General features: G+C 38.6%; 1 protein-coding gene across 4 annotated transcripts in view; it reads right to left on the minus strand.

Moving 5' to 3' along the window:
- The window catches only part of MCU (mitochondrial calcium uniporter), a 198730-nt gene that overhangs the window by 147776 nt on the left and 23503 nt on the right, over window positions 1–27451 (minus strand). For 2 of the 4 annotated variants that reach the window (XM_063637613.1, XM_063637612.1), the window contains exon 1: window positions 26903–26946. The exons of the other annotated variants lie outside the window; for them this stretch is intronic. The gene's annotated coding sequence lies outside the window, so the exon portion shown is untranslated. Of the gene's footprint in view, window positions 1–26902; window positions 26947–27451 lie in introns of those variants that run through there. 4 annotated transcript variants of the gene reach the window in all.

Raw genomic sequence — 27451 nt, forward strand, 5'->3', positions numbered from 1 at the left:
ATTTGCGTATCTAAACGTAGAAAAGGTACAGTATACGGTATTATAATCTTATGAGACCATCCATATATGCAGGTTATGGTTGAATGCAGTGTCGTGTTTGTTTTTTTTTTGAGACGGAGTCTTGCTCTGTCGCCCAGGCTGGAGTGCAGTGATCTCAGCTCATTACAAGCTCTGCCTCCCGGGTTCATGCCATTCTCCTGCCTCAGCCTCCCCAGTAGCTGGGACTACAGGCGCCTGCCACCACGCCCGGCTAATTTTTGGTATTTTTAGTAGAGACAGGGTTTCACCGTGTTAGCCAGGATGGTCTCGATCTCCTGACGTCATGATCCACCGGCCTCGGCCTCCCAAAGTGCTGGGATTACCGGCGTGAGCCACCGTGCCCAGCCTGCAATGTCGTTTTGCAGTGCATGACTATACACAGAAAAGGATAAGAAGACTAATCAGATAGAAGTTTTAGATACACATAACCTACAAGCCATTATCAACTTGGCAGCACAACACAGGAAATGTCAAGGCTGGTGGCCACTGACCACAGGGAACATGGACACTCTTCTCACTGTTAAGATGCCTCTCACTTTACCTGGCATGGAAATATCTTCTACTGTCAAAAGAAGACTGTCTCTCTATGTTTATCCTTTTCAGTAAATGCCAGTAAACTGGAAATATTTTTGACATAATTTGCTTATGCTTATTGAAATCTGTATTTAGTTATGGTCAAGAAAATGCTACTCTCGCCAAGCACGGTGGCTCACGCCTTTAATCCCAGCACTTTGGAAGGCCAAGGCGGGCGGATCACCTGAGGTCAGGAGTTTGAGACCAGCCTGGCCAACATGGTGAAACCCCATCTCTATTAAAAATACAAAAAAATTAGCCGGGTGCGGTGGGCGCCTGTAATCCTAGCTACTTGGGAGGCTGAGGCAGGAGAATCACTTGAACCCAGGAGGCAGAGGCTGCGGTAGGCCGAGATCATGCCACTGCACTCCAGGCTGGGGGAAAGAGTGAGACTCCGTCACAAAAAAAAAAAAAAAAAGAAAAAGAAAACGCTATTCTCTCAAGAACTCAATTATAAACTCATTAACTATTGTATCTGAGAAAAAAAGATTGTTAATTGTGTATACAATTAAATATATAAGTAAATGCATGACTAAGTAAATATTAATATATTGTTAATAACTATTAAAATGCAATGGAAAAGGCTGTATTACCTTAAACACAGCTAGAATCCTTTTATGTATTCAAGAAGTCTTTGCCTATGAGATTGGAAACTTTTTCTCTCAGAACCGTGCTCTCATCTCCCCTCTGTCACAATTGCATTAAACGGATCTTTCCTGAGAGCTCACTGAGACACAGCCACACTTAACAGCAGAACACTGGCTGCCCCAGCAAAGGAGCAAATGACTCATAGCACCTGCTGGTTTGAATTCAACCCTTGTACTACATTAGCTCTTATGACCTCACTGGAATCAAAATCAGAAATCAGGAAAACAAACAACATGCAAAATATAAATAGGAATACGAGTGAGAAGTCAGAAAGAAATATAGAAATAAAAATCACAATTCTGAAGCTTCATTGTTCAAGACATTCCAACAAAACTGATAAATAACTTTGATTTTGGAACCATTTCTAATAGTATATTCTAGTCATTTCACTATTAACAAATTATGGAGCTTCCTATCTTGAGATATTGGAAGAGTCAGGTTCACACTAGAAGGGAGAAAATCATGAAGATGACACTCTTTTTTTTTCTTTTTTCTTTTTTTTTTTTTTTGAGACGGAGTCTCACTCTGTTGTCAGGCTGGAGTGCAGTGGCATAGTCTTGGCTCACTGCAATCTCTGCCTCCCGGGTTCAAGCAATTCCCCTGCCTCAGCCTCCTGAGTAGCTGGGACTACAGACGCACACCACCACGCCCGGCTAATTTTTTATATTTTAGTAGAGACGAGGTTTCACCATGTTGGCCAGATGGTTTCCATCTCCTGACCTTGGGATCCGCCCACCTCAGCCTCCCAAAGTGCTGGGATTACAGGCGTGAGCCACTGTGCCCGGCAACGGCACTCTTTTTATGTTGGCCACAGAACAGTAAGCAAGAAAGCTGTTAACCAACACACAGTAAGGAGAAAAGACAATAATTGATGGGATCATAAGAGAAGAGAATAAAAATCTTAATTTTTGGCTGGGCACGGTGGCTCACACCTGTAATCCCAGCACTTTGGGAGGCTGAGGCAGGCAGATCACTTGAGGTCAGGAGTTCAAGACCAGCTGGTAAACAGAGTGAAACCATGTTTAGTCTCTACTAAAAATACAAAAATTAGCCAGGCATGGTGGTGTGCACCTGTAATCCCAGCTACTCGGGAGGTTGAGGCAAGAGAATCACTGGAGCTCAGGAGGCGGAGGTTGCAGTGAGCCGAGATCACACCACTGAATGCCAGCCTGGTCTCAAAAAAAAAAAAAAAAAAAAATCTTAATGTTCTTCATTGGCTAACTTGATATACCAAGCCTACTTTTAGAGGAAAGAGGCTGAATAATCACATACCCCAAAGCGGTACCCCTGGAAAAAGTCAGACTTTGGGAACATAAGAAGTTGGCTTTCTTTAAAACGGAAAATGTTTCTCTGTTTCATAAACAAAAAAGGCCTGAAAGACTACTCCAAGGAAGACCATTAAAATGCTGAATTCACCTAGAACTAAAGTTAACATTTTAAAGCTGGAATTCAAAGGAAAAAAGCACATACATAGTCTGACTTTTATTGCTTTTCCAATTCCCAATACAGGATTTTTAAAATCCTATTTGATGCAATACAATTTAACGAGATTCCAGTTGTGCTAAAAATAATTCCAAATGTTATTTTTAAAGTGCATTGAAAGGAATGGTCTACCACAAATTCGAATATATGAACTTCATAGTAATGTAAACTGGTCATTCCAGCCTTTTCTTTTTTGAAGATTAGTCACTAGTAGTCAAAAAAATTTTAAGGTACATTACACCTAGACTCTCCCAATTCATAGTTTCTACTTCAGTAACTTAATTATAATTTACTATATATCTATAATATATAGCACATCACTGTGGCATGACATTTAAACCATACTGTTCACGCTGTATAAGTGCACATAGTTATATGTCTTCCCGTACATACCCAAATATGTTTTTGGCTCTAGTTGAATATAATAAAAAGAAGAGTGTCCTAATAATAGTAAAAACAAAAGAGTTGGAGCCTTAAAAAATACCGAGCATTTTGACCAATAGAAAAGGAACAGGAGGATATCCCACACAAAAAGATGTGAACAAAGTCAGAGAACCATAAGGCACATCTCAGGAATATAGCACAGCAAAAGGCTCTATTGTAAAAAGGAAAAGAGAAAAAAATAGCCTGGAAGGCTAGACTGAGTTCAACGATCCAGGGCTTTCAATACCAAAGTTCACAGATTTTAAGCTTCATTCTCCAGGCAACAGGCAACACAGTATTTTAAGCAGAGGAGTGACCATTATAAACTGGGTGCCAAATATAGCATTTCCACAGATAAGAAACTGTAAGTTTTACATAACCTTTCCTTTTGCTTTGCTATTTATAAACCTTAACTATTAAAATACGGGCTGAGATGTCAACATCATGGCTATCAGCACTCAACATTTCTTTTCTCAAGACAATTAAAAATCCACATTTCCTTGTTTAGCATAAACTTTCTAGAAAGGCTCTTTGTCTTTCTGCCCCATTTTATCTAAAACAAATAGCACAAATCAGAGGAAAAGAGTCTTTTCTAACATTTGTTCAATCTAAAAGCTAAATCCAGCATGTAGGACATACTTACTTTATTGCTATACATGATTGGCTCTCTTCTTCACTCCAGGAGGCTATTTTTGATTTGTTGGACATGTAAGTAAGGAGGAAAGAGTGGGAGCAATTTCTCAGAGCCCCCAGGATACTTATTCATATAAGTTTACTCCAACTTCCCCTTCACCTTCCCCAAATAAATTCTTCTTAATTACTATAATTATTAGTTTTGTTATATTAACAGAATTTGAAAGCTTTTTCCAGTGGTTTTTACTTCGACTGTAACTCTGTTTCCAGTGTCCAGTCTAGGTTTTCTCATTCGTTTAAAATATTTATCCAGCTGCATTAACTCCCAAAAGCCTGTAAGTCCTAAAGACTACTAAAGCAGCAATTGTACCTGAAGATAACCGCAACAATACCACTGCTCATCCCTGCTCCCATGCCAACTTAAAAGCAGAAAGAATACAGAGTTCCTAGGAATATAATAAACAGCTTGTTGCCCTGGTGCCTACACAGCTCACTCTTGAACTTCAAGTCAAAGGTAAGAAACAGAAAAAGGGGAAATAGGCCGGGCATGGTGGCTCATGCCTGAAATCCCAGCACTTTGGGAGTTGGTGCGGGGAGGATCACTTAAGGCCAGGAGTTCAAGACCAGCCTGACCAACATGTTGAAACCCCATCTCTACTAAAAACACAAAAATTAGCCAGGCATAGTGGTGCGCACCTGCAGTCCCAGCTACTCGACAGGCTGAGGCACAAGAATCACTTGAACCCAGGAGGCAGAAGTTGCAGTGAGCTGAGATCGCACCATGTCAATCCAGTCCAGGCAAAAGAGGGAGATGCCATCTCCAAAAAAAAAAAAAGAAAGAAAGAAAACGAAAGAAAAAGGGGAAATAACATCAACTTTCCTTCTGAGGAATTCATATATGGCTGCTTCCCTTACCCCCTCCCTTTACATTTCAAATTATCAACCCATTACAACTAGACTATATGCTCTTTAAAGTCTGGGGCCCAGGCCTAGCAATGGGCATTTTACACAGAAGGTCAGAGTAATAATTTTTTGAAACAAGTATTTCTTGAATTGAGGTTTCTGCTCATCTATTATTACCACTTTTATTCCTATAATTAACTAAAGTTTCTGCTATTAACATTAGTGACTTCTGTTCTTTCTTCCTGACCTCAAAGACACTACCATATCCAAGAATGAAAACTCATGACTGGAGAATTTGAACTACACAACTACTATGGTACCAACAACCGCTATAGTATCAAACTGAAGTTTAGAGAAAGCAAGTTAAGAGTCATATTCAAGAAAAATGTTTGTGGCCATTTAGAGTTTAAACCACAATTCATATACCCCACACGCTTCACTAACAAGACCAGAAAGCTTTTGGGAACACTGTAGTGAAGTATAAACAGTCTTACATAAACTTTTTTTAAACACTGAAAGTGACCAGCCTGTGAAAGCTCTTTTAGCAAATGCTAACACATTTTTCCTAGCACTACCATCTCAAACACCGAACAGCTTTATGTTGACAGCACGCAACAATGTCCAAGATTGTCCACCATTTAGACTGCTAAATGCCTGGCCTAAAAAATCATCAAAAGAGCACTATTGAGCTAAGGCAAAGGAAGCATATTAATAAATCTCTTTACTGACAAAATGTTACAGATTTTTTAAGTACATGAGAGAACTACAGCATTTAAATAATTAAAATCCTAAGCAAACATTTACTAAGATAATAAATGGCAGGAGGAGGTGTGGCTCAGTTTCTGTTTACGATCTATTTACTAAAGCAGCTTAGCAACATTTATCCTAAACATATCCAGGAGGCAAGTGTTGGTCATAATCCTTCTTTCCTAATAAGCATAAAGGGCCAACCCTTGGTCTCTGGGGGATATAACAGAACCATCTGGGGAAAAACAAAAGATGTCTGGGTTAGAAGGAAATATTTTCCTAAGAATGCAACAATTTTTTCCACTCTCACTTCCTTTTAGGACTAAACCTTTAGACAGGGGTACTAGGCAGCAGCAGTCAGGGCCTTACTGTTTAGTTATCTGATAATCCAAACCTTGGAGATGAAGGTAAATCTGAGCATGCACAATGATCTGTAACAGCCCAGCTAACTTTCACTGTCACCAGCCAGATCAACTACAGAAAAGAATAAAGGCTCATGAAGCAAATCAGTCTTCCAATGGCAAAAAAAATCCATATATCCAACGTCCATGAATACACAAATCTGTCAATACAGAGGGTTTTAAACACTTAAATTGTTTATAGTAATTTACTAAGTTACTTTTGAAAAACTTTAAAGTATTAATTTGTGTTGATTTGCAAAACAAGAGTATTTTTTGCATCAATGTCACTAGCCAAGAAACAAGTGTTTACAACTGTTTTAATAGAGCAATATATATATTCATTGTAGAAACTAAATCAAATACAGAAGTACATAACATGGGAAATGACAGTCTCCTATCCCATCCCCTAGAAACAACCGCTATTAACACTTTAAACCCCAGTATTCTGCAATGTTCTATGATTACCAAATATTAATATCAAGGTTGAAGATCCACAAAGATATTCTATATAATTAGGCACCTTCTCCACTCCTGTACCCAACTAGTGAAACTAAAATAGTCTACAATGTCCCTGCCAAGTGTTCATCCAGCTTCTGCTTGAACAAATCCTGTGACATAGATCTGATTACCTCCCAAGGCAGTCCACGATACCTTACAACAGCTTTATTCTAATACTGAGTGGCTAGTTACCTTCCCATTAGATCATTCTGGTTTCTCTCTTGAATATGCCTTTGTTTTTCAATGTTTACCATTAAAATAAGGTACCTAGACATGAACACAGTACTTTGGGACAATCATAGTCCTCATTCTGGACACCATGCTTCTATTAATAGGGCCCAGATCATACTGTGGACTCATGATGAACATGCTGTCAAGTGAAACCCTCCAGGTATTTTTCATATTACCTGCTATTAAACCACATCACATCCATCTACAATAACACTAACTTTTTAGATCATATATGGGATTTTGCATTTATCAATGTTTAATACGTTTTAATCAATTCAGTCAATTCTTTCAGTCTGATAACTATTTTCAATCTCTAGTCTGAAAAAAAACCCAACACACTTTAACAATATAATTTATTTTCATTGCCAGTTCCAGGTAATATATGGATTTGCAAAGCAAGTCATTAATAGTCTATCCATGTCATTAATAAAAATGCTGAACACTGAAATACTACTCAGCTATCAAAAAAAATTCCGATACATGATACAACACAGACGAATTTTTTTTGTTTTTTGAGACAATCTCACTCTGTCACCCAGCCCTGCACTGCGGTAGCCTGATCACAGCTCACTGAAGCCTCAACCTCCTGAGCTCAGGCAATACAGCCTCAGCCTCCCTAGTAGCTGGGACTACAGGTGTACACCACCACACCCAGCTAATTTTTTAAAAATTATTTGTAGAGACAGGCTCACGCCCGTAATGCCAATACTTTGGGAGGCCGAAGTGGGAGAATAGCTTGAGCCAGGAGTTCAAGACTAGCCTGGGCAACATAGTGAGACCTGTCTCCACACACACAAAAAAATTTTTAATTAGCTAGGCATGGTATCACACGCCTTTGGTCCTAGCTACTTGGGAGGCAGAGGTGGGAGGATTGCTTGAGCCTGGGAGGTCAAGGCTGCAGTGAGCCATGATCAGGCCACCAAGCTCCAGCCTGGGTGACAGAGTGACCCTGTCTCAAAAAAACAGTTATTGTTTATAAGAAAATTATTAAAACCTTGGTTCAATATCTAATATCTTAACTTTAAATTTTCAAATATTTCAAAATTAGTAAGTATTACTATGCCTAACGCACAGTGCAGTCCAATAGAATATGTGAGCCACATATATAATTTTAACTAGGCCGGTAGTCACATTAATAAGAAAAAGATAAAATTAATTTTAATAACATTTTACTTAACACATATAGGAAACATTATTTCAACACATAAATAACCCAATGTGTATTTTATATTTGTAGTACATAGCAGTTTGGACTACACACACCTCAAGTCACATGTGGCCAGTGACTAAATGTCCATTTTAGATCTGAGTGAAGCAAGGAATTTCTTTCTTTCTTTTTTAGAAACAGGATCTTGCTCCATCACCCAGGCAGGAGTGCAGTGGCTCGATCATGGCTCACTGCAGCCTCGAACTCCTGGCCTCAAGGAATCCTCCTGCCTCAGCCTCCCAAAGTGCTAGAATTACAGGTGTGAGCAACCTCACCCAATCAGGAATTTCTTTTGTAGTATTCATCAGTTTTTATAGATTCTGCCTCTAGTTCTTGTAATTTCCAATTAACATAATTATTATTTACTTCTGAGGAATTTTTCTTTCCTTCTTGGACCACATTCCCTTTAAAGCTTCTGTTAACAGACTCCTACTATAATTTTCTGAATTTTAAAAAATATTACTTTTAAAATAATTTTTCCAAATTTTCTCCAATAAGCATATTGTACCATCATAATAAAAAGTTAATTCTTTAAAACAAACAAACAAAAAAAGCAGGCCCAGGTTTACTTTATCTACCTTCTGTGAAATTAAATTACCAGAAAGGCTTGTCAAGGACTGAGTAGATGCTGCAAGTTAAGCTATATAAGAATATCTAAATTTTCTTTAAAAAAAAAAAAATTATATATATATATATATATATATATATATATATACATATGAAACATATATATCAAGTACCACCAACAGAGTACTCGTTATGTGCCAAGCACTGCCATAAATGCTTTTCACACGCTGGTTCATTTTATATTCACAACAACCTTACAAGATTTCCCTTTTTTTAGACATGGGGGTCTGGCTGTGTTGCCCAGGCTGGACTTGAATTCCTGGGCTCAAGCAATCCTCCTGCCTCAGTACAAGATAGTTTTTGTTGTTGTTGTTGTTGTCGTTTCTGAGACAGAGTCTCACTCTGTCGCCCAGGCTGAAGGGCAATGACGTGATCTCAGCTCACTGCAACCTCTGCCTCCTGGGTTCAAGTGACTCTGCTGCCTCAGCCTCCCAAGTAAGTGGGATTACAGGCACGTGCCACCACACCCAGCTAATTTTTGTATCTTTAGTAGAGATAGGGTTTCACCATGTTGGCCAGGCTGGTCTTGAACTCCTGACCTCGTGATCCACCCGCCTCAGCCTCCCAAAGTGCTGGGATTACAGGCATGAGCCTCTTCGCCCAGCCTCAAGATAGATTTAATCCATCCCATTTTATAGATGAAGACTGAAGTTTAGAGAGATTAATTCCCTTGTCCGAGATCACTCAAAGAGGAAATGGAGAGTTAAAATTTGATCTGAAATTCAGTCTGGCACCAAAACCTGTGCTTTTTCCACCCTCTCTACATTTCTTTCAGCACTATTATTTTCTTCCATTTAACATTAATCTGGCATAAATGCTCTTACTGATTATGTTAACCTCACTAAATGTAGAAAAAGCACTCAAAAGGGCCATTTTCGTCTCATGGATGCTCTCACCTATCGTTTAATCAAGGTAAGAATATATTCAATAGCTTTCATTTGCTCCTACAAAAGTTGGTACACCATAGCTACATGATCTAGTTAAACCAATTATGAATTCTTTAAACTTAAATTCCTGGTGAGGAAAGGTAAAACAAATACATAATCAAAATGTTATGTACAAAATCTTGCAAAACTAAGCACAGGTGTTTCTTATATTCCTGATAAGGAAGTGTGCTTAAGGAGCATACCAGAAACCAAGGGCAGTTGTTTGACACACTCAGAAGTTGTAGATTACCTGCTCAATCAGATTCCCACAGGAATTCTAGAGCTTTAATTCGGTTCACCAGATCCTATCATGTTTGATCTATATTAGCAGTGCTTTATAATTTCTTTCACATATCTGTCTTTTCACATCAACAGTCTCCATCTCATTTTTTAAAGAATTATAGTTTAATCTCTTGCTGATCAGTATTTAAAATAACTGAAGGACACTGAAAAGGGCACAAAACTGCCTTCTTTGAAAAAATATTCTATGAGTTATCAAATAGATGAACTAAATGAATAGATGCCAGATTCATAATGAATTAAAAAGGAGCTTAAAAAAGGCATCCTTACTCTTACAACACAGAAAGACAACCCAATTTGAAAATGGGCTAAAGTGCTGAATAGGTATTTCTCCAAAGATACGCTGAACATCATTTGTCATTACGGAAAGCAAAGCAAAACCACAATGAGATGCCACTTCACATCCACTCGGATGGCTAAAATAAAAAAGACATGAACAAGTGCTGATGAGGATACAGGGCAATTGGAACCTTCATACATTGTTAGTGGGATTAAAAAATGGTAGAGCCACTTTGGGAAATGTTAATAGTTCAGCAGTTCCGCAACAAGTTAACCATAGGATTACCCTATGTCTCAGCAATTCTACTCAAAGGTATATACCCAAGAGAAATAAAAATATTTGTCCAAATATTTGTCCAACCTGTACACAAATGTTCATAACAGCATTATTAATAGCAAAAAAACCTCAAATGTCTATAAACTGATGAATGGATAAATATTTATATCCATCATTATTGTTTAGCAATAACAGGAATAAAATGTCAAAACATCCTACAACATGAATGAACCCCAAAAACATTATGTTAAGTGAAAGAAATCAGTCACAAAAGGCCATGTATTATATGATTCCATTCAAATGAAATGTCCAGAAGAGGAAAATCTATAGAAATAAGAAAGATTAGTGATGGCCACAGGCTGGGTGTAGAGGGGAATAGACAGTGATTGCTAAACATGGGTTGTTGTTGTTTTTTTTTTCTGCAGTGATGGAAACATTCTGGAATCAGATATTAGTGATGGTTACAGTTGCAGAATTCTGTGACTACCTTAAAAACCACTGAATTGTATACTTTAAAAGGGTGAATGTTATGTTATGTGAACTGGACCTCAATAAAGTCATTGCTTAAAAAAAGGAGATTCCTACTCTTTGACACTGAAGTTAAGGACAGCTATAGCTTTCCAATATCCATTCCTTGGGCACTCAGTGACAAGAATATCCACAATAAAAGGATCTAAATCTAAACAAGTGGAGCTAATTTATATTTTCTCACAGGCTTGATCTCTACACATCCTTAATTTTTGATTTTTCTGACCACTTAAAAAGAATAAGGCAGCCAGGTGTGGTGGCTCACACCTATAATCCAGTGCTTTGGGAGGCTGAGGATCACTTGAGGACAATTCAAAACCAGCCTGGGCAATATAGTGAGATCACATCCCTACTAAGAAGAATTAAAAATATATATATTAACTGGGGCCAGGTATGATGGCTCACGCCTGTAATCCCAACACTTTGGGAGGCCAAGGCAGGTGGATCCCTTGAGCCTAGGAGTTTGAGACTAGCCTGGACAACATGGCGAAACTCCATCTCTCTAAAAATAATAATTTTTAAAAAACCGACTGGCTTAGGCTGATCAGAACTCACAACTGTAGCTAGGGTCACCTTCAGAAACCATACTGCTGCTGCACAATAGGGAAAAAGCAAAACAGTTGTTGCAGAATCAACCACCGCATGGCTCACAGTGCACTATTGCATACATAATCTTATCTGACCTTACAAAAGAAGTATTAGAAAAATCCAAATGATATACACATGGGAAAAGAGATTTTGTCTTCTCATTTTAAAACTATGTTAAAGCTGTCTGCATATTTAGGATAAAGAGGTCATATTCAGAGACTGTTCACACTTATGCATTCTCAGCAAAACATCCACAGGGTGTGGTCATCAGATATTATTAAAAAGGACCAATAGGCCAGGCGTGGTGGCTCACGCCTGTAATCCCAGAACTTTGGGAGGCCAAGGTGGGCAGATCACCTGAGGTCAGGAGTTCCAGACCAGCCTGGGCAACATGGTGAAACCCCGTCTCTACTAAAAATATAAAAATTAGCTGGGCATGGTGGCATGTGCCTGTAATCCCAGCTACCTGGGAGGCTGAGGCAGGAGAATCGCTTGAACCCGGGAGGCGGATTGGTGCTGCACTCTAGCCTAGGTGACAGAGTGAGACTCCGTCTCAAAAAAAAAAAAAAAAAAAAAAAAAAGAAAGGACCAATAGGAGAACAAAGTTTAAAAGAATGCTTAAGGCTGGGCATGATGGCTCATGCCTGTAATCCCAGCACTTTGGGAGGTTAAGGCAAGCGGATTACTTTAGGTCAGGAGATCGATACCAGCCTGGCCAACATGGTAAAACCCCATCTCTACTCAAAATACAAAAAATTAGCCAGGTGTGGTGGTGAACACCTGTAGTCCCAGCTACTAGGGAGGCTGAGGCAGGAGAATTATTTGAACTCCGGAGGCAGAGGTTAACAGTGAGCCAAGATCACACCACTGCACTCCAGCCTGGATGACACAGCCAGACACTGTCTCAAAAAAAAAAAAAAAAAAAAAAGAATGCTGAAGAGAGTGAAGAGAGACACAGCAATGGTTCTCGAGCACAGGTGATATTTGGCAAAGTCTAAAGACGTTTTTGGCTATCAGCTAGGGAGGGAAGTGCTACCTGCACCTAGTGGGCAGAGGGGCCAGGGATGCTGCTAAACATCTTAAAATGCACAAGAGAGCCTCCCAACCACAAAGAACTATCTGAAACAAAGTATCAGTCACGCCAAGGTTGAGTAATTCTGAGTATTACCACCTATAGTCCGGTTAGTGCATCTAAAGTCCAAATACCACTCCACAGTACGAAAGTATTAATCTGTCTGTTCTAGTGTGAGGAGCTGAGTTTCACAAATGAGAAAGAGTGAGCAAGAAGCAGAAACCACTTTAATCAGAGTGGTTACTGTTCTAACATTCCAAAAGCGAATTTATCTCACGTGTTTGTGGGACTGCTTTTTTAAAAGGAATATAAAAAGCAGTTTTCTTTTTTTCTTTTTTGAGGCAGAGTCTTGCTCTGTCACCTAGGCTGGAGTGCAGTGACGCAATCTCGGCTCATGGCAGCTTCTGCCTCTTGGGTTCAAGTAATCCTCCTGCCTCAGCCTCCTGAGTAGCTGGGATTACAGGCGCATGCCACCATGCCTGGCTATTTTTTTTTTTTTTTTGTATTTTTAGTAGAGATGGCATTTCTCCATGTTGGTCAGGCTGGTCTCGAACTCCTGACCTCAGGTGATCCACCCGCCTTGGCTTCCCAAAGTGCTGGGATTACAGGCATGAACCACCGCGGCAGGCCTAAAATACAGTTTTCTGTCACTTTACTATATAATGCTATTCTTCAATAGGAAAGATCAGTGTACATTTGGGTTTAGAGCCTTTCGGTATTTTGAAGCAGTCCTGAAAGCTAGCACAATACAAGTAACTGCAACCATAATACACTGTTCCTGCATACCAAGGTAAGAAGAATGAAGAAGCAATTCTTTTCAAGGCCCACCAGATTTGGACACTAGAATAAAAACAGAAGGCTTCATCCCTCTACTCACTGGAAACATCATCTTTCTAGTATTTATCTTTGCTAGATCCCTCATGCTATTCTCCTCCTAAACAAATATACAAATAATTTTAATCCCTCCATGGCATCCAATAGTTCATGGGGTTTAATAACACAGGAATGCCTTTCTTATCCATATACATATAATATCATCCCCACTCTCAACAAGTCATTCTCAGAGTAGGAAAGGAAATAAGCTGAGTGTCCTCAAACTATGTTAAAATAGAACCTTCTCCCCAGTGTTATCTCATACTATACTCCCCCTCACTCCCACACTCCCACCACATTAGCCATCCTGCTCTTCTTTCCTGTTGTAAGTATTAAGACCATATAATATCCATGCCCTAAACCCCCACCCCCATCTCAAACCAGGGGCTTTTCACTTGTTCCCTCTACTGAAATACTCTTCACCCGTATCTTTACATGGATTTCTCCTTGTCATATATGTCTCAGCTTAAGTATCATGAACTTAGAGAAATCTTCTCTGACTACTCAAAACTAAATTAATCCTCCAGTCACTCCACTGTATCAAATTTCCCACAGTTTATTAATAATCAACTAGTTAACTATTCAGTACTTTTAAACAGCCTTTCTTGTTTGGCGAATTTCTCATCCCATAAATCCTGCCTCCTCAAAATAAAAGTCAAAAATTCAGTTACCCAGTCTCTCTTGCAAACCGGAAGCAGGTAATTGACCTATATTATGCCAATAAAACACATTCACATGATATTTATTAGAAGGCAAGTGATATAATGGAGACACCATGTGAAATCCATTCTAAAGAACATTTCAAAGTTATATCAGCTTTCAGAAGCAGAAATAGCAGAGGTCCTAGCAGTGGCATCTCATACTTAGCACAGACAGTTACAAGTTCTAATACCTATTCCCAGGGGCAAAAGCAGTAGTCTCCAGTGATTTGGTCCAGTGGTATAATTTGGGCATTTTTCCTGGCTAAGTAGACGCCAAGACTGATTCTCTGGCATCCCTGAAGATTCTGTGAGCTATCTAATATCCTTTAAAAAAAAAAAATTCTGCTTAAATTAACTACTGGGCTTTGCCATTTCAACTAAGAGATCTGATTCATTCTTCATATATTTTTTCATCAGATTCTTACTGATATTTTCTTGTTAATTATTTATTAGCTGTCTCTCTCCACAAGAATATAAAACTTCTTAAGGACAGGGACATTATCTATCATGTTCATTCCTATAAACCCAATATGTAGCATAGTGCGTCCCATATAAGAGGCACTCAAAAAAAAATTTCCTACTGCTACACAAATACATACTCGGGAACCAATACGAAGAATTCAAAGTATCAGTACTCTAGGAGTTAAGAGCTTAAAAGGATCAATGTGGTCTAGAGAAAGCAAAGAGGCTTTATGAAGGGCGATGACACTTGAGTGGAGTACTGAAAAGATAGATTGTAATCAGGAATGTAGAAAGGGAGAGATGTATCTTCCAAAGGACAAAACAAATGTCTGGCACTGGGAATGAATGTAGCAGGCAGACAGTAAAGTGGGATTAGGGAAAAGTATGTTGGGCTCAATAGGAGATATTATCAGACATGCAAGATGAGCAAGATTATGAATGGCTCTGAATGCTAGGCTTGGGGAATGTTCCATTTGATGATGTTTCAAGAACACTAATCCTCAATGAGTATTTTCATCTGTTCTTTATTCTAGATGTTATCTGCTGTGTAAAACTACAGCAGCTACCCACACGTTCTCTACAGCATTCCCTCTCTGAGCACTGGTGCTCTATATTTATCTGTTCAAGCTGAGAGACTACAAGAGGAAGAGATTCCTATAATTAATCCTCTTGCAACCAAGTGGATACCCACTTTAAAGATAAAAATCTATTGCCAAAACGGCCTTTATTTCCCAATCGCCATCCCCAAAGCCATACATTAAAATTGTCTCAACTCAATTTACCTTCTAGTCTATTAGAATATTTTCCAGGTACTAGAGCTTTGATGAAAGACTTTTGTTTTATTTTGTACTAAGGTAACACATTCAGAAGATGATCAATTTTATAAATAGAACTTTTAAAGTCTTTTTAAGAATCCCGAAAAACCCTATAACTAACAACTATAAGAAGACTATATAATTATACTTTATGGTCTTACATGAACCATAAGGGACCTTGGAAAGACTCTTAAGATGGTTAAGAAAAGCAATCTGGCAGTAATTATTAAATACAGGTTGAGCATTCCTCATTGGAAATGCTTTGGACCAGAAGTGTTTCAAATATTGAATTTTGACATTTTTTCAGATTAGGAATACTCAACCTATATCATTAAATATGCATATATCATATGTACATATACTTTGAACCAGAAATCTCACTACTTATCTCATAAACGTACCTGTATGTAAGGATATGTACAAGATGCTCATTAAAATGTTCACAGTGACAAAAAAAAAAAAACAGGAAACAAAATGAATGTCCACCAGTAAAATATCAGCTGAATAAACAAAAGTACAGCTGCATCAAGGAATAATCCCATATATGATGGCATATTATACGGCCATTGAATTAATGACTTAGAGCTATATCAGTTGACTTAGAGGGAGCTCTACTATTTATTACTATGTGAGAAAAACAAAATACAGGAAAGAATGCAAATATGATCCAATTTTATAACACAAACTACACACACACACACACACACACACACACACACACACGTGTGTGTGTGCCTGAAGTATGTGTGTGCTGATAGACAAAAAACAAATAGGGTGGAGCCAGGTGCCACGGCCAATGCCTATGATTCTGTCTACTCCAGAGGCTGAGGTGGGAGGATCCTTTGAGCCCAGGAGTTCAAGACCAGCCTGGCAATAAAGCAGGATCCCATCTTAAAATATATAAATAAATAAAAACAGGATAATCAGTCACGTATGAAGAAAAATATGGAAGGATATATATACGACATGGTTATCTTGGAGCAAAATGGGAAGGAGACAGAACCAGGCAAGAAAGGAGGAAAGAAATATGATTTTAGTTATATGAAAGGCAATATGTATAAACACATAAATTAATTCTTTTTCTTTTTTTGAGACAGTTTCACTCTTGTTGCCCAGGCTGGAGTGCAATGGCGCAATCTTGGCTCATTGCAACCTCCACCTCCTGGGTTCAAGCAATTCTTCTGCCTCGATCTCCCAAGTAGCTGAGATTACAGGTGCCCACCACCACGCCCAGCTAATTTTTGTATTTTAGTAGAGATGGGGTTTCACCACGTTGGTCAGGCTGGTCTCAAACTCCTGACCTCAGGTGATCCACCCACCTCAGCTTCCCAAAGTGTTGGGATTACAGGCGTGAGCCACCACGCCCGGCCTACATTAATATTTTTTAAATGAAAATAGTATGAGCCAGGAACAATGGCTCACACCTGTAATCCCAACACCTTCAGAGGCCCAGGTGGGAGGATCATTTGAGGTCAGGAGTTAGAGACCAGCTTAGGCAACATAGTGGGACTCCATCTCTATAAAAAAATTTTTAAATTAGCCAGGTGTGGGCCAGGCACACACTATATAGATCCCAGCACTTTGGGAGGCTGAGGCAAGTGGATCACAAGGTCAGGAGATCGAGACTATCCTGGCTAACACAGTGAAACCCCGTCTCTACTAAAAAAAACAAAAAATTAGCCAGGTGTGGTGGCGGGCGCCTGTAGTCCCAGCTACTCGGGAGGCTGAGGCAGGAGAATGGCATGAACCCAGGAGGTGGAGCTTGCAGTGAGCCGAGATGACACAACTGCACTCCAGCCTGGGCAACAGAGTGAGACTCCGTCTCAAAAAAAAAAAAAAAAAAAAAAATTAGCCAGGTGTGGTGGCGTGTGTATGTAGACCCAGATACTTGAAGAGGCTGAGGTGGGAGGATCCCCTGAACCTAGGAAGTCGAGGCTCAGGAGAGTAAGCCATGCTTGCGTCACTGCACTACAGCTTGGATGACAACACGAGACCTTGTTTCAAAAAGATAAAAAATAAACACAGTATGAAAGTTATTAAAAACCAGCTAATCCAACCATCCAGATGCCCCAAAGATTCATTTATTCAACACTAAGTGCTTATTTTGTGCAATGAACTGGGGTAAAGGCTGGCATCTCCTTTCCAATAACAAATCTAGTAACAAAGAATCCATCTATTCCAAAGGATTTCCATTCCATTTTGAAGCTGATCTAATAAGAGAAAATTCTTCCATATGCTGAGCTGTAATTTGCTTCTCCATAAAGAGAAAGTATGAATCTAATCTAACCTTCATCTACATAGCTGTCTTCAAATATGTTCAGGACTAATACTGCATTTACTTGGCAACATTTACAGGTAGTTCCCTACTTTCATATATAATACAGCCTTTTAAATGTGCCTAAGAGTTGAATGTCAAGATTCAGACTCAAGGGACTTAAAATGTTAAAAAGTGACAAACTTGGGGGGGAGGTGGTAGAAATGCAGTTAAAATCACAAAGGATTAGTTTCCCTAATATACAAAGAACTCCCACAAATTACAAAGAAAAAGACCAAAATCTCTATGAGAGTTAAGGAACATGAGTTTTAGTTCACAGCAAAGGGAAAGACAGTACTTTTAAAAGAATCTCAACTTCACTTATACAAGAAAAACATATTAAAGCTTCATTGAGATACCATTTTTTCACCAGTCAGAAAGTTTAGTACCACATTGTGTGGGCAAAGATGTAAGCAGAGAGTAATTCTGATACCTTCTCCTTTAAGGAATACATGCTATAAACTCATACACAAGCAATGATGAATGCACAAGGTTATTCACCATAGCAATGCAAATAACTGCAAAAGACTGGAAAGAACATACATATGTAACAGGGAATTGATTTTTTAAAAATATACTATATTTACATAACTATATTAAAGAATCACAAGCTATTTCTTAATATTCTTGATGAGCAAATCTAGAGACAAAAGGATGGGCTTTCCAATGACCTTAGAAGAATCTGACAGTTTGTGTTAACAGTTCTCGAAGATACCATCTGAAACAGATGGACTTTTAAAGATGTTCTGAATAACATTATTATAATTTGTGGCTGTTACTTGTGAGTGTAAAAGAACATGGTCAGGGCGGTAACCTATTCTATTTGCAGAGCAACAAACTACAAAAGTCATCAGGTGAAAACGAGGAAAGAATGTTTACCTTTAAAATTCTCAAATGTGCTACCAAAAAATATATATATTTTGAAAAGCATGTTGCAAGCACAAATACTGATACAGCCACTCTGGAATATTATGTTGCCATTAAATGTGTATGACAAGTTTGTTAAATATTTGGTATAATGCTGAACAAAAAAAGCAAAATATAGTTACATGGGTTTTTTTCTCCCTTGAGTCATCTTCAATGTTAAGTTATATGGTTATATGTTGTATATAAAGATGACCTATTCTTTTATCAAAGCAAGATGAATTCCATTAAAAAATGTCTAGAAGGGCCGGGTGCGGTGGCTCACGCTTGTAATCCCAGCACTTTGGGAGGCTGAGGCAGGCGGATCACGAGGTCAGGAGATCGAGACCACGGTGAAACCCCGTCTCTACTAAAAATACAAAAAAATTAGCTGGCCATGGTGGCGGGCACCTGTAGTCCCAGCTACTTGGAGAGGCTGAGGCAGGAGAATGGCGTGAACCCGGGAGGCAGAGATTGCAGTGAGCCGAGATTGTGCCACTGCACTCCAGCCTGGGCAACAGAGCGAGACTCCGTCTCAAAAAAAAAAAAAATATCTAGAAGGAAACACATAAAAATGTTAACAATGGTTGTCTCTGAGTAGCACTTTTTCTTTCTTCCATTTTTCTGTACATCTCAATTTCTATGATAAAAGATTTAGTACTTTTATCATAGAAAGAAATTTTTTAAAAATGAATGATTCTGAATATGTTAGAAAAAAATAAGAATCATAGCATCATATATATGAACAGAAAACTAAGTTTATTAATTTAATCTTTGTTCTGACAAATTTGCTAATTTTTAAAAACTTAGCTGCAAAAGAAAGACTAGAAAATAAACATTTTCTTTTTTTCTATTTTTTAAGACGGAATCTCGCTCTGTCGCCCAGGCTAGAGTGCAGTGGCCTGATCTTGGCTCACCGCAAGCTCCGCCTCCCGGGTTCACGCCATTCTTCTGCCTCAGCCTGGGACTACAGGCACTTGCCACCACATCCGGCTAATTTTTTGTATCTTTAGTAGAGATGGGGTTTTACCATGTTAGCCAGGATGGTCTTGATCTCCTGACCTCGTGATCCACCCGCCTCAGCCTCCTCAAGTGCTGGGATTACAGGCATGAGCCACTGCACCCAGCCAAAAATAAACATTTTCTAAAGATAACAGTAATAGAATAAAGGAAATTAAGCTTTGATAAGGAAAACGGACTTTTTCTCCCATGTCCAATAGTCTTGAGAAAAGAAACAATGCAAATTTTAGTTAAAATGTCACCCAAGGCCGGGCGCGGTGGCTCACGCTTGTAATCCCAGCACTTTGGGAGGCCGAGGCGGGCGGATCACGAGGTCAGGAGATCGAGACCACGGTGATAACCCCGTCTCTACTAAAAATACAAAAAAATTAGCCGGGCGTGGTGGCAGGCGCCTGTAGTCCCAGCTACTTGGAGAGGCTGAGGCAGGAGAATGGCGTGAACCCGGGAGGCGGAGCTTGCAGTGAGCCGAGATTGCGCCACTGCACTCCAGCCTGGGCGACAGAGCGAGACTCCGTCTCAAAAAAAAAAAAAAAAAAAAATGTCACCCAAGAAAGTAACAAAAGGCCTCATAAAAAAAGAAACAGACTTTGTCTCTATTTCTTAATCATCTAACGGGAAGAAGTAGCAATTTTCAGTGCAAGCTACTCTCTTCTTTGACTTATAAATCAAATTCCCCCCAAAAATGGGTTATCAAAGTTATCCCTGAAAAATTAATTTTTAAAAAGTAACTATAGCTATCATGTTTTCAACTCTGGTTACACTAGAATTTTGCTTGTAAAAATAGTTACATATTAAGAAAGAAAGAAAAAAGTGGCAATAACTACAACTCAATCTTGTTACCTCACTGTAATATTGGCTATGCCTAGACTAAGTCAAGCAGAAGGTTAAAGTTCCTTAATAAAACAGAAAAGAAAAGAAAAAGAAACAGTTGAGGTTAAGGGGAAAAGGTGGCATCTAGTTCATAAGAAGTCATATACCTTTTTTTTTTTTTTTTTTTTTTGAGATGGAGTTTCACTCTTGTTGCCCAGGCTGGAGTGCAAAGACCCAATCTCTGCTCACTGCAATCTCCGCCTCCCGGTTCAAGTGATTCTCCTGCCTCAGCCTCCCAAGTAGCTGGGATTCAGGTGCCTACAGCTTTTTTTAATTATAATAAACAGTATGTTATACTAATCTATACATGTTAATATTTATACCAAGAATTCCTTATAAGCCCAATTTATCTTCAAATAAAGTGTATAAATTCCATTGTTTCATAACTTAGCACAGATCTTCAAACCCACAATGATGTTACTGTGAGAACAATATACTATCAAATGTACACTTAACCAGAAATATTGTTGCATTCCCCATAAGGAGCTTAAGTGGACAGTAATTCAAGTTGCAATTACCAATAAGAGGCCCAAACTGATTTGTTTATATGTATCACAGATATTTTCGTTTCAAACAAAATGAAATGCTTCTTTTTAAGTCTCAACAGCAAATATAACCATTATCCCCACCCACAGATGACATTGCCTAGAAATAGCAGTAATGCATCACTACAGCAAGGCACTAGACGACTACAAAAACACTGTAGTGTATATTAAAATCATCTCAGAACAACCAATAAAATAAAAATTTCACACAGGGAGATCATGGAAGACCTTACTGAGAATATAGTATTTCAGCAAAGACTTGAGAGGGAAAAGAAATAAGAAAACCTGTATATATTCAGGAGAAAAGCATTCTAATGATAGAAAACTGCAGTGCAAAAATCCTATGAGGCAGGTGCATGTTCAGCATGTTTGAGGAATAGCAAGGAGGTCAGTATCACAAAATGGAGTGGGCAAGAGGGAAAGTGGCAGCAGATGGGAGTCAGACGGGGAGCCAAATGTTCAACAGTGATGTGCTGAAGCCGATATTGACTGGAGAGCAGATTGCTGTACATTCCAGAACTTTGAATCAGCCAGAGTGGGAGTAATTATACCAGTAAAACAGGCAAATGCTACAAATCAGAACCTCTTCCCCCTCCAGAGAGCCAGTTTATCGTCACTATCTGTAGGCCCCTTGAAGAACTTTGTCTTTTACTGAGTGAGATCAGAAGCTACTGAATAAGTCTCCTTCTGCCTGATGTCATCATTCCCACTGCTGAATTATGACCAGAGGTAAGAAAGAACAAAAGCAGGGAGTCTAATTAGAAAGCTGTTAATATAATCTAGGTGAGATACATTGTTAGCCTGAACCAGAGCCAGTGGTGAAACAGTGAGAAGTAATCAACTCACTGTCTCAACACTGGCTCTTTCGTTCAGGCTCTGGATACAAAGAACTATTCTGATTTGGATAGATATGTAGCAACAATTACTAAGCTTCCTGTCTAGAAATCAGTATCTAACTCTAACCTAAACATGTCATTCCTGGTTCTGAATGAAGACTGTTAGTTGGATGTATAAAGTACTTCAAGAAGCTCAAATAACCAGGAGTCTTAGATGCACGTTACGTATCTTCAACTATTAAGGGTTCTATTATCATTTCAATTGATCAACATATACATTTGTTGAACATCTACTATAAGACACTGCAGAGAATACAAGTAAAATCTGTAATCCAAGCCCTTTCCTCAAGGAGGTTACAATCTGAAGTTTAAACTAAAGCATCTGTATATAAAAAGATAGATTCAACACAATGAAAGTATAAAATGTGTGGCAGGGCTAAGGAGTATTCTATAAATTGGAAAGGAGGAGGAGGAAGTCACTGAACAGATGGGACTTGAGCTGTGCCTTGAAGGATGGATAGAGTGAGATAATGAGAAAGGAACAAACGGAACAAGTCAGGGCCTAATAGTCAGTGGATCTGCAAAGTGAAAGGGCTAAGACAAAGGTGGGAATGCACTTGGTGATTAAGGAGTAATCTACTCATGGCATTCAGGAGCATGGGGAGACAGAGGTTACAACTGAGAAGTATGCAGACATATACCTGAATTCCTAATTTCGTCACTTACTAGCTTGAGCAAGTTACATAGAACCTTCCTGTCTTTATTTCTTCGGCAGTAGAAATTATAGTACCTACTTTATAGGACTGGTGCACAGAATAAATGAAATAAAATCATATATGTATGGCATGTCACACAACCTGAAAGTTAGTAAGCAGTCACTGGTTATCAGAAACATTATTGGCCAGGCACAGTGACTCATGCCTGTAATCCCAGGCCAAAGTGGAAGGATTGCTTGAGGCTAGGAGTGCAAGACCAGCTGGGGAACCTAGTGAGACCTCTTCTCTCCAAAAAAAAAAAAAAAATTTAATTAGATAGGCGTAGTATTTTGCACTTGTAATCAGTCCCAGTTACTCAGGAGGCTGAAGTGGGAGGGTCACTTGAGGCCAGGAGCTCAAGAGCAGCCTGTGCCACACAGCAAGACTCCCATCTCAATCAATCAACTGATCAATCAATAAAAATGATTGGGAAGTGGCAATGGTTAATGGGTACAAAATAATTAAAAGAATGAATAAGACCTAGAATTTGATAGCATAACAGGGTGACTATAGTCAATAATAATTTAATTGTACATTTTAAAATAACTAAAAGAATAAAATTCTATGTTTGTAATATAAAGGATAAATGCCTGAGGTGATTTATCCTCAAGTCACTGGAAAAACCAAAAGTGACAATAAGAAAAATCACAAAAAGGGCTCTGTTTGGGAAGAAAATTCTACATTCTGGTTATGTTAAGTGATACCTTAAAAGCCAAAAGAACATGTAAAATACACACACAACCAAGACTACAGCTCACTTGCTGATGTAACAATCAGTGGGAAGGAACACATACCAGCACTCGTAAACACACGAATATTCCAAACGCACAACTATTTGACTGATCATTCTTTACTGTAGTAAAAGAATACCTGAACATTTTGACTTGGTGAATCAAAACAGACCAAAAAGAAAAGATGTCCTCCTTTGGGGCATCTCAAAAACCTGGTTACAATACAAAGAGATCATTAACATCAGCTACTTTATTCTTCTTATAATACAAATAAGACTAAGACTGTAACAGCTTGAGTAACATAATGGTACCTTGATAATCCTGTAATTCTGACAGCATATATTCTAAGATAAAAGGTTCATTTGCTCAACTGGTTCTCTACATATCCTTTAAATGTTAACAGTGAAATGTTGTGTGTTTTCCAGAATTGCTAATACTTTTAATACTTTTTGTATATACTTTCTGAATAACATGCAAATGAAAAAGTATAAACTTGGTAATTTTTCACAAAATGAACCCACCCATGTAACCAATGCCTAAACCAAGAGACAGAACATTACTAGCACCCCAGGAGCCTCCTTCATACCCTCTGTCAAATACTTTCCCCAAACCCCCAACAAAGGTGATCAATCTCCTGACTTCTGACACTATTGATTAGTTTTACCTGCTTTTGAACTCATATAAATGGAATCATACACTGTTAATGTCTGGCTTCTTTTGTTCATCATATTATTTGTGAGAACCATGCATTTTTATATGTAGTTGTAACCTGTTCATTCTGATCACTATTCAATACTCACTATGTGGTTATGTCACAAATTATATACTTATTCTACTGTTGATGGGCACTTGGAAAATTCCAATTTGGACTATTAGTCCTGCCATGAACATTTTTGTCCATGTCTTTTGGTGAATATAGACACATAATTCTGTTTTCTATAAACCTAGAAATGGAACTGCTGAGTCATACAGCATGCATGTGTTCAACTTTTGTAAATAACTAATGAACTTTTAAGGAAAAAATATTTTTAAATCTTCATAGAGAAATATGAATGATTAATAGATTCATCAGAAGGTATGGACTCCAAAACTACTTTCAGCGGGAAAAAACTTATTGACGTAGGATAGTTAATCCACATCATTCCCAAAGGAGGCAATTTACTTTAGAATATTTTCACCAGCAATTTAGCATATGATACTTAATAACAGAAGTAACCAAATCCATCTTGTCCTTTCTGAAATTGATGATGCTAAAATTTAGAAACAATTGAAGAGCCATTACTATCAATAAGATAAAGTAACAATTTTTTTTCCCAACATGTAACAGGAGAATATAAACATTACAAGTCCAAACTTTGCCTGTTGTACTCATTTAAATAGACTCTTGGAAACTGAAAGGGACTTCAGAACTAGCCTAACCTTCAGGTGATCACATAAATGTCTCCTATTTCAACGAACATGCTAATAAAAATTCCTTTAATCCAAGAACAGAAAAAGAACACTAGGCAAAAACTAAGAGAATCTTAATACAGTATGGACTTTAGTTAATAATAACGTATCAAGATTGGTTTGTCAATTGTAACAAATGTACCAAAGTAATGTAAAATGTTAATAATAGAAGGAGGTTAGGGATATATGGGAACACTGTGTATGATCTTTGCCATTTTTTTGTAAATCTAAAACTGTTCAAAAATTAAATTTATTTTTGAAAGTCCAATTAAAACTCTGCAACATAATCTGCAGATTGTAATACACCTGCTAAACTCCTTTCAAAATGCAATCCAGATGCACTTTTAAAGCTGTTAGACACACATACCCACACACACATACACAAATATACCTTCTATCTATGGTCTTAGATACATAGATATATGAGGAAAGCATTCTGTCTATGCCAATTTTAGTTTTGCTCCTAGCTTCAAAATTATGAACAAGGCTCTAACTTCTTTTTTTATTCAATCTAAGCCAACCTTTCTGAGTATATACTATAAGCACTTAGTGACTCATTAAGAAGCAATCCTGGCCGGGCACAGTGGCTCACGCCTGTAATCCCAGCACTTTGGGAGGCTGAAGCGGGTGGATCACCTGAGGTCAGGAGTTTGAGACCAGCCTGGCCAACATGGTAAAACCCCGTCTCTACTAAAGGTACAAAAATTAAGCGGGCGTGGGGGCGGGCGCCTATAATCCCAGCTACTCAAGAGGCTGAGGTAGGAGAATTGCTTGAACTCGGGAGGTAGAGGTTGCAGTGAGCCGAGACCATGCCACTCCAGCCTGGGCGACAGAGCAAGACTGTGTCTCAAAAAAAAAAAAAAAAAAAAAAAAAAAGAAGCAATCCCCTAGTTATCTTCAAACAATAAAAGCATCCAAACTCCAGGTAAGACCGATACTCTCAACAACCATATCTTTGTGGTTTAAATCATTGAGTCTTTGCTTTTACTTCAGGGGCAAAAAAAAAAAAAAAAAAAAAAAAAAAAGAGAGAGAAAGAGAAAGGAAATAGATTGTGCACCTTTCAACTAGCAGGGAAAACAAGCATCCCCTAATATGTTGTGAGACCTAGCAAAAGGAACCCTAGGAAAGGAGGCAGGAGACCTACCCTCTGGTTTCAGTAGTAGAATACTGATTTGCTCTGTGATCCTTGAATAACTCTGGTCCTCAATTTCCACTACCCTGACTGGTATTTTAACTACAATAATTCTTCCATGAATCTGGAGGTCCTTTCTTTCTTTAAGAAACAGGGTCTTGCTCTGTCATCCAGGCTGGAGTACAATGGCGTGATCACAGCTCACTGCAGCCTCAAATTTCCTGGGCTCAAGCGATCCTTTCACCTCAGCCTCCCGAGTAGCCATAACTACAGGGGCATGCTACCATGCCCAACTAATTTTTTTTTTTAAACGGGACCTCACTATATTGCCCAAGCTGGTCAGGCACTCCTGGCCTCCAGCGATCCTCACACCTAGGCCTCCCAAAGTGTTCAGATTACATGTGTGAGCTACCATGCCCAGCCTATAAAACCTTTAGAGAATCCAATAATAGTAATAACATCCTGCCACTGAATGAATGCCTAAACCCAGTGAGAAAGCAAAAGAGAAAGAGAAATGAGAGTCAGTGTGAAAGAGAGAGAATAAATGAAAGAAAGAAAAGATAAAGAAGCTGGACTGCCATTACAGCTTTCCATTTCAGTAACCTTGTATTAGTAATCAATCATACCACTATGCGTACTGCAAATATTTACTTGCTAGTCAGCATTATGATACAGGTCTTGGCTTTCCTAGTTTTCTCTTTAGAAGTCTATTTGAAAACAACTGTGGTTCTGGCAAGTTTATTTCTAAATACAATTTGAAGTTTGGTTTGCCTATAGTAGGAGTTAGCCAACTTTTTCTTAAAGGGCCAAATAATAAATATTTTAGGCTTTATGGACCATATAGTCTCTGTTGTAACAACTTAACTCTGTCCTTATAGTGCCAGGGCAACCACAGACAATCTGTAAAAAATGGATATGTCTGTATTGCAGTAAAACTTCGTTTACAAAATCAAGCAACCATTTATGCTACAGTTTGTCAACGCCTGTTCTACAGTAACAGGGGGCAGAAAAATCAACTGGCAACATAGATTTCATAAAACCACATGAGTTCACACCGAAATAAACTGTTTGCTTGCAGGGAGAAAATGCTTATGAATCATGATCTTCACATACCTGCGAATGTTCAAGTTTCCCCTGCGTGAACAGGTCACATCACCAATACCTAAGACAGAGCAGGAAAACACTCTCCCTTACATGGTTGTTATGACATACAGGGGATGTGTTAATTTATATAGGCAAAATTTACAAGATGACCTGCAAAAGTAAGATACCAGGTTTTAGCAACTTTAATGATAAACATAGAAACCCATACCTGATTAACCTCAACCATTACTTCTTCCATATATTAAGCCAAATTAATTAAGATAAATGCCAAGGTAATTGGCTTTCCTAAGAGAGCTGCCCTGTTTCCATGCAATCCAGTTGGTTTACACCAGCAGACCCTTGGTCATTCATACCCTATTAAATTTCCAGGAGACCAGAGTAACTGTGTGAGGTAGCATAGTTCTGATTTATTAGGGTTGTTTATCAATATGGTCTAATCAGGCTAAGATCAGATATATTATCCCTTACGGTGTACCACAGTAAAAATATTCTACTGTGCAACAGTCACCTCACTAAACTCAGCCCCATGTTAGCTACCAAGTGTTCAATAGCAGGCTG

The sequence above is a fragment of the Symphalangus syndactylus genome, chromosome 4, assembly GCF_028878055.3.
Source record: "Symphalangus syndactylus isolate Jambi chromosome 4, NHGRI_mSymSyn1-v2.1_pri, whole genome shotgun sequence".
In the NCBI taxonomy this organism is placed as follows: Eukaryota; Metazoa; Chordata; class Mammalia; order Primates; family Hylobatidae; genus Symphalangus; species Symphalangus syndactylus.